Source organism: Danio rerio, chromosome 18 (genome assembly GCF_052040795.2).
Source record: "Danio rerio strain M-AB ecotype USA chromosome 18, GRCz13ab, whole genome shotgun sequence".
Taxonomy (NCBI): domain Eukaryota; kingdom Metazoa; phylum Chordata; class Actinopteri; order Cypriniformes; family Danionidae; genus Danio; species Danio rerio.
The window spans coordinates 36975211-36982500 of NC_141038.1; the positions used below are offsets into that span (position 1 = coordinate 36975211).

General features: G+C 44.9%; 1 protein-coding gene and 1 long non-coding RNA gene across 2 annotated transcripts in view; both read left to right on the plus strand.

The window, feature by feature from the left end:
- The window catches only part of olfcq20 (olfactory receptor C family, q20), a 32152-nt gene that overhangs the window by 18513 nt on the left and 6349 nt on the right, over positions 1 to 7290 (plus strand). The gene's annotated exons all lie outside the window — the stretch shown is intronic.
- LOC147832888 (uncharacterized) overlaps positions 5013 to 7290 on the plus strand; it is a 4357-nt gene continuing 2079 nt past the window's right edge. Inside the window, exons 1-3 of the long non-coding RNA XR_015515121.1 lie at positions 5013 to 5083; positions 6329 to 6434; positions 6559 to 6629. This is a non-coding gene — a long non-coding RNA (uncharacterized LOC147832888). The remainder of the gene's footprint in view (positions 5084 to 6328; positions 6435 to 6558; positions 6630 to 7290) is intronic.

Here is a 7290-nt window from a genome sequence, read left to right on the forward strand (position 1 = left end):
AGGTGGGCCCCCTCAGAGGCCACACCCACAGTTTCCAGAGGTCCGGGCGGGGGTGTACTATCATTCCCTCCGCCTGGGACAGGAGGTCTCTCTGGACGGGAATCTCCCATGGGAGACCGTCGAGGAGAGACACTAGGTCCGAGAACCACACTCGTGTGGGCCAATAAGGGGCTACCAGTAATAGGTTGTACCCCCCTTGACGGACCCTCTCCAGGACTCCCGGGAGCAGAGCGATTGGGGGAAAAGCGAACAGACGAAGCCTCGGCCACGTCTGCACCATGGCATCCAGCCCCAAAGGTGCTGGATGTGTTTGGGAGAACCACAATGGGCAATGTGTTGTTTTCTGACAGGCGAATAGATCGACGTCGGCTCTGCCGAATCTCTGCCAAATGGCCGCCACCACTTTTGGGTGTAGTCGCCATCCCCCAGGCTCCAACCCCTGTCTCGACAGGTGGTTCGCTCCCACATTCATCGGACCTGGGATGTAAGCTGCCTTCAGAGAGAGCCTCCCCTGAGCCCACAGATGGATTTGATTCGCCAACCTGCACAGAGGGCGCAAATTCAAACCCCCTTGATGGTTGATGTAAGAGACCACCGATGTGTTGTCGGTCTTCACTAACACATGGTGACCTCTCACTTGAGGGAAGAAGTGCCTTAGAGCCTGAAACACTGCTAACATCTCCAAGCAGTTGATATGCATGTGGAGATGATGGTCCCTCCACTGTCCCGATGCGGAAAGGCCCCTCAGGGTCGCTCCCCAGCCCTTGCGTGAGGCATCTGATGTCAGAGCCAGGCGCTGAGATATTACTCCTAGTGTAGGGCCCTGGGACAGAAACCAAGGCTTTTTCCATATCGATAACGCTCGTAGGCAACGCCTCGATGCTTTGATTGTGCGGAACGGATTTCCCCTCGGGGAAAACCCCCTGGTTTTGAGCCACCACTGTAATGGTCTCATGTGTAGCAGACCCAATGGGATTATGTTGGAGGCTGCCACTAGTAGACCCAACAGCTTCTGGAACTGTTTGACTGTGATGGCTTGGCCCAGTCTGATCCTCTTTGCGGCTGCCCGAATCGACTCGATTCGGGTGGGGGACAGACACGCAAACATCGTCGTGGAGTCCCATAGCACACCTAAAAAAGTGGTCGTCTGAGCTGGCACAAGCACACTTTTCTTTTGGTTTAGCCGCAACCCCAATTTCTCTATGTGAGCGAGAACAACACCTCGATGTTGAACCGCTAACTCCCTCGATCGGGCTAGAATGAGCCAATCGTCGAAGTAATTGAGAATTCGAATCCCTTGTAGCCGCAGCAGAGCCAAAGCCGCGTCGACGACATTGGTAAATGTGCGGGGTGAGAGTGCTAGGCCCAACGGAAGAACCCTGTACTGATAAGCCATGCCCCCGAAGGCGAATCTGAGGAACTTCCTGTGACTTGGAAGAATGGAGATGTGTAAGTATGCGTCCTTCAGATCTATCGTGACAAACCAGTCCTCGGACTGTATTTGTGACACGATGGTGCTGATAGTCAACATTTTGAACTTCAGTGTTTGTACGGAGCGATTTAGCTGTCTTAGATCTAATATCGGACGCAGCCCTTTATCTTTCTTTGGAACGATGAAGTAACGGCTGTAAAACCCTGACTCGATGTCTAGAGGAGGGATCTATTCTATGGCTCTCTTCCTCAAAAGAGATTCTATTTCTTGTTCCATCACTAGAGCCTGCTCTGGCTTCACTAGGGTATGGAGCACCCCGTTGAAGCGAGAGGGGCGTGAAGCAAACTGAATTCTGTAGCCCTTCTCTATGGTAAGCAGGACCCACTGCGAAACATTCGGCAGCCCTGGTCTCGAGACTGGTCTCTATGTTCCCCTGAGTAGCTAACTCTGGGCACTGAGGCGAACTCACCACAAGAGGCCCTTGATTTAACTGCTCTTGGACCCTCAGTAGAGGGGGCGAGTCCACTAACGTCACCACTTTTGGGATCCACGTTTGTGGATATCGCCGGGGGTCTCCACGCCCTGAGGCACCAACGGTGGGAGGGTTGGTGGATAGACCCCCTGTGGGCAACGAGGAGGTGGCCTTTGCTCCTTGTGGGGGCTGCCCGAAGAAGTCCCAGTGCTAGGACTTCTTCTGAGGCCCAGACCGTTTCACAACGGTCCTCAGACCACCGTATGTCACCGTCTTTGCCTCTTGAGAGCGTTTCCCACCCCATTTCCTTTTTGGGGGCTGACAGGAAGCCACACTCTCTTTTTGCTCGGCTCTATACCGGGCAGATGAGCTGGTTGACGGCTGGGGCTGGTCCCGCTGCATAGCCCCAGAAGGATGCCCTTTTGGTCGAAGGAAGCTCCCGTAGGAGCCCGACCTCTTTTTCGCCCGCTCAAACGATTTGGCGACCCGATCTACAGAGTCGCCGAACAAACCCGCGGGCGAAATGGGAGCATCAAGGAAAATTCGTTTATCTTCCTCCTTGATGTCTGCTTGATTCAGCCATAAATGTTTCTCCGTTACCACCATGTCCGCCATAGAGCGGCCTAAAGATCTAGCTATTTCTTTGGTGGCACGAAGAGACAGGTCCGAGGCCCGAAGTACTTCTCTTACTGTATCGGGCCCCGCCCCATCATTATCAAGGGCTTCCTTCAGCAGGTCCGCCTGGTATGCCTGCAAAAGTGACATTGTGTGCAGACACCCAACAGACTGGCCTGCTGCCGCATATGCCTTGCCGACTAACATCGACGTTAATTTTACTGGTTTTGACGGCAAGGCGGGGGTCTTCGCCGACGATGCCTGAGGTAGCAAATGGCGCGCCAAATGCTCCATTTTCGGCATTGTGCGGCATCCGTGCTCATTCAGACCAGCAACGGCTGAATATATTGATCCCTGCTGGCTTATAACACGGGCAGTGTATGGATTTTTCCAAGTGTAAATGATCTCTTTATGGAGATCTTTGTAAAATGGAAGACCCCCCCTCAGAGGCCTGTCTCGTGATGGCAGGATGCGTTCCTGCCTCTCTACTTCCCAGTTAATATTATATTTAGCTGTTACATTGGCCAGGACCTCTGCCAGCTCATCATATTCGGGGCATAATGGGGAAACGTCATTTTGGCCCCGAAGGCCCTCCATACTCTCGACTCCCTCAGAAGCCGGGAGGCGGAGCAGCCGCCCATCAGCGAGAGAGAAAGAAGCCAATGAACGGGCTTCCAGCTCGCGCTGACTGGACCTCGATCTCACAGTAGAAGGAGGAGAAGAAGCCCTCTAGCTTGTCTCCATCCCCTCTGCCAGATCGAGCTGCGATCCCCACGACATTAATCGCCGCTCGGCCTCAGCACGGGCGGGACCAGTGCCGCGAGGCATACCTGCCGCCGGCTCTTTATCAAACAGAGCGCGGCGACTTCGCAGCACTCGACCAGGAAGTGAATTGCAATGCACACAGCCACCCCCCTCAAGGGCTGACTGTGCGTGCTCCTGACCGAGGCACTGCACACACAAATCATGCGTGTCCTGTTCTGTGAGGAAACGAGGACATGGCGGTACACATGATCTAAATGTCTTTTCCATTTTGCTAATTTTTAAATAGAAAAATTGTGTGCTTTGATTCAGTTTAAATGGTTTTTGTAGTGCCTTATCAGCGCTGTGAGTGCTTCAAAATCAACAAACTCATTCGCAGAGTGAAGAGAGAAAAAGCTGAAGTTCACTGTGAGTGTGGGGCTTTTATACCTTCGGTCTGACGCCACATGCACGTTGCGTCCCGCCAATTACATTGGATTGATTACACCTGTGCTTCAGAAGGTTATAAGAGAGGGATGGTATCCCTAAAGAGACGCAGCGTAGAGTTCCCGAAAGGGAACCATGTTCAACCACTATTACAAACAAACAAACAAACAAACAAACACACACACACACACACACACCAAAATTCTCAAAATAATTATGCAACATCAAAATACCACAATTAGAATACCACAATAATGATAAATGTTACTTTAAATGCCTGTTAGTACATTTTTATGCATAGATGCTACTTTCAGAATGAATCAAGAGATAAAATACTTATCATCCTATGTTATTTCCTTACAATCAATGGTATCAACACAGTTCACAAAGAACAAAAAGCTACAAAAACAATCACGAAAAATATTACTATGCTCATCCACTGTTGCCGTTGCTGTTGCCTTTGTATACAACTTGCTCGTCGCTCGGCTACTCTTTTGCGCCTTGCAGCCAAAATCTGTTTTCAACGTAAATGCTGCTGAACTCAAATCACCTCATCCAGGAATCGCTGTCTGGCCTTCCACAAACAGACCACCAACAGTAAAAAAAAAAAACAATCGCTTCGCTTGTCTCCATCTTCCAGCTCTCGTAATGATGTGAGGTTGTGTTTGTGATTATAATTAGAGTTTTTTTTTATTCCCGCTGAAATGGGTGGGTTGTGTGACATCCCAGATAGCAGGCAGTAATCGGCCCGAGCTCGGCTGCCCTCCGGCGCCTCCGGCTCCGACTCGGCATCGGCGAGTGTTATCCGGGCCGAGTGCGGCCCGCAGCTCGCTCGCACACATGCGGCTGTGATGCGGCTGTAAAGCACTGGCCCGATTCCGGTCAACCATATCCGGTCCGAGTCTGTCTGTAGAGTCCTGGCCGCTTCTGGCAAGGACTCGGCTGATGGCAACCGATTAAGTTCTTATTTTATCTAGTAATCTGTTAGCTCCACGTTTAATGATAATTTGAGAAAATATTCATGGTACGATAGCAAAAAAAAAAAAAAAAAAAAGAATATTTAGTGTGGATGGTCTCAATGTTTAGACGCAAACAAAACAATATTATTTATAAATAGGTTATACATGTCATCTAGAGAAAAACTATGTAAAATTCGCTTATTTTTGAGATAGCACGCTCCTGTGCTGACTGTTTTTGTTTTAAAGCAGAAGTTGGTTTCATAATAAACACATGCGTGACTAAACTCATGATCCAAACTCCAATCCAGACGGTGGCGGTAATGCTCCAAAAAGCTGGTTGTCAACCACCATGGCACGAAGATCACAAGAAGAAAAAGTTTGGTTTTTCAAAGATTTCACTGGATTCCGGTCAGAAAGGTAAGCTTTTTACTGCTTGTGTACTGTATAATTAGCGAATTTAGAGCTTAAAACATTTCCACGGTGTTTGGTTGTAACAGCGTTTAGTAATTTAAAACAGTTTGATACGAAATGTAACTTGCTTTAAGAAACACGACTGGAGCTAATGTATGCTAACGCTAACAGTTACAAACACGTCTGAAAGTTCCTTTTCATTTTACACAATGTTAGATTGTAACGTGTGTAGTAACTGAAAACTATTTTAATTATTTTAAAGAAACATGAAACGAATTTGTGTGTATGCTAACTTTGCGTTAAAGAAAGTTTCTGTAGACGAATCCATTAACGCTAACATGGCAAAACGTGTTTTTTTCCTGATTTAACATTATGAAGTACCGTGGATGTTGAAAAAATCATTGTACAGGCGTATACTTATCCAACAGTATTAATTCTGTGATTATGTGTAAATAAAAACTAATTGTTTTGGATTAATAAAATATTATTGTTTATCTTGTTTATGCAGTTAGTCACGAAAAATGATCGAAACTCGACTGTTTACTATTCTCTTTAAATTATCCAAGAGAAATATATTACTATGCACTTTAATTCATATGTGTTAGCCTATGTGAATCAATTATATCTTTTGTTCAAGCTGTAATGGTCAGTTAATGTAAAACTGAACGTCTTAAAGCAGATTTTGATGTTGTTGTTTTTATGTTATTGACTGATAAATTCTGATTTAAATGAATGGGTAACAATATTTGTTGGTTAAGTCTTATTGTTCTTGTTTAACAAAGGTTAGTGAGATCATTTTGCAGCACATCACGACCAAAGAAGTCAATGGCACACTCTTTTGAACGTGAATAGGCATGTTATAGTTGTGTGCTAAAAGTCCATTATAAGCTGTAAACTGCTGATATATTTTCAACATAGATTGAGCTTTTCAGACATTACATTACTAATTGCTTCACAAACAGCTGAAATGGTTTATTGTTATTGGCTATCATCATCATCAAACATTTTTCACAATGGTAGGTTAATCTTCATGGGTACAGAATAATGCATGTGCTTGACCATCTTACAAATCTATGTCTCAGATTCATAAGGCTGTCACTCTGCATGAATCTCCAAATAAATCTTGTGCAACCTTCTGTGTACTGATTATTTACACTATAGGTATTATATGCATTAATTAACTTTGATAGTATTTCGGGATTTGAACTTTTCTTTACGGGAGGTTAACAACAATGTGATGTTTTATTATAGATGCATATGAGGAAGCTCGACTCAAACATCCACACGCAACTGTGATTTCTGACTGGTAGACAGATGAGGATGATGATCGCCCGTCATACATCTAAAGAAAGAACAGGTTTGTTTGCAATTATTTTAAACACATACTGTCAACATTATGTCATTGATCTATTACAACCTGTGAGTTTTGACCTGGCACTATACTAAAGTGATGTTTTGTTTTGTAAATGTATCTGATTAAGGGACAGTATAGACACATCTATACCGTGATGAAGAAAAATTACTTGGAACAAAGAGGCTGGATTAAAGGCAGGTATGAAGATTTCAGAAATCAATGCAGCACCACAAGTACCATCACCATCAATGACTATGGCAGAAATCTTAAGACCACCATCAAGATGCACAGATACTGTACATTCCAGTACACCAGGCGTGTCCAAACTATGGCTTTTTATAAATATCAATAGAATCTGGCCCGCTATACAAAAATGAACGTAATTCAATAAATAACCACCGGGTGTCGCTATTACATGCATTCAATTAAGCAGCAGTTCTTGTTATGATCTATAAATCTATCTATCTATCTATCTATCTGTCTGTCTGTCTGTCTGTCTGTCTGTCTATCTATCTGTCTGTCTGTCTGTCTGTCTATCTATCTACACACAGTTGAAGTCTGAATTATTAGCCCCTCATGGATTTATTTTTCTTTTTTAAATATTTCCCAAATAATGTTTAACAGAGCAAGAACATTTTTACAGTATGTCTGATAATATTTTTTCTTTTGGAGAAAGACTTATGTTTTATTTCGGCTAGAATAAAAAGCGGTTTAAATTTTTTTATGAACCATTTTAAGGTCAAAATTATTAGCCCCTTAAGTCTTCAGAACAAACCATTGTTATAAAATAACTTGCCTAATTACCTTAACTTGACTAGTTAACTTGATTAACCTAGTTAAGCCTTTAAATGTCACTTTA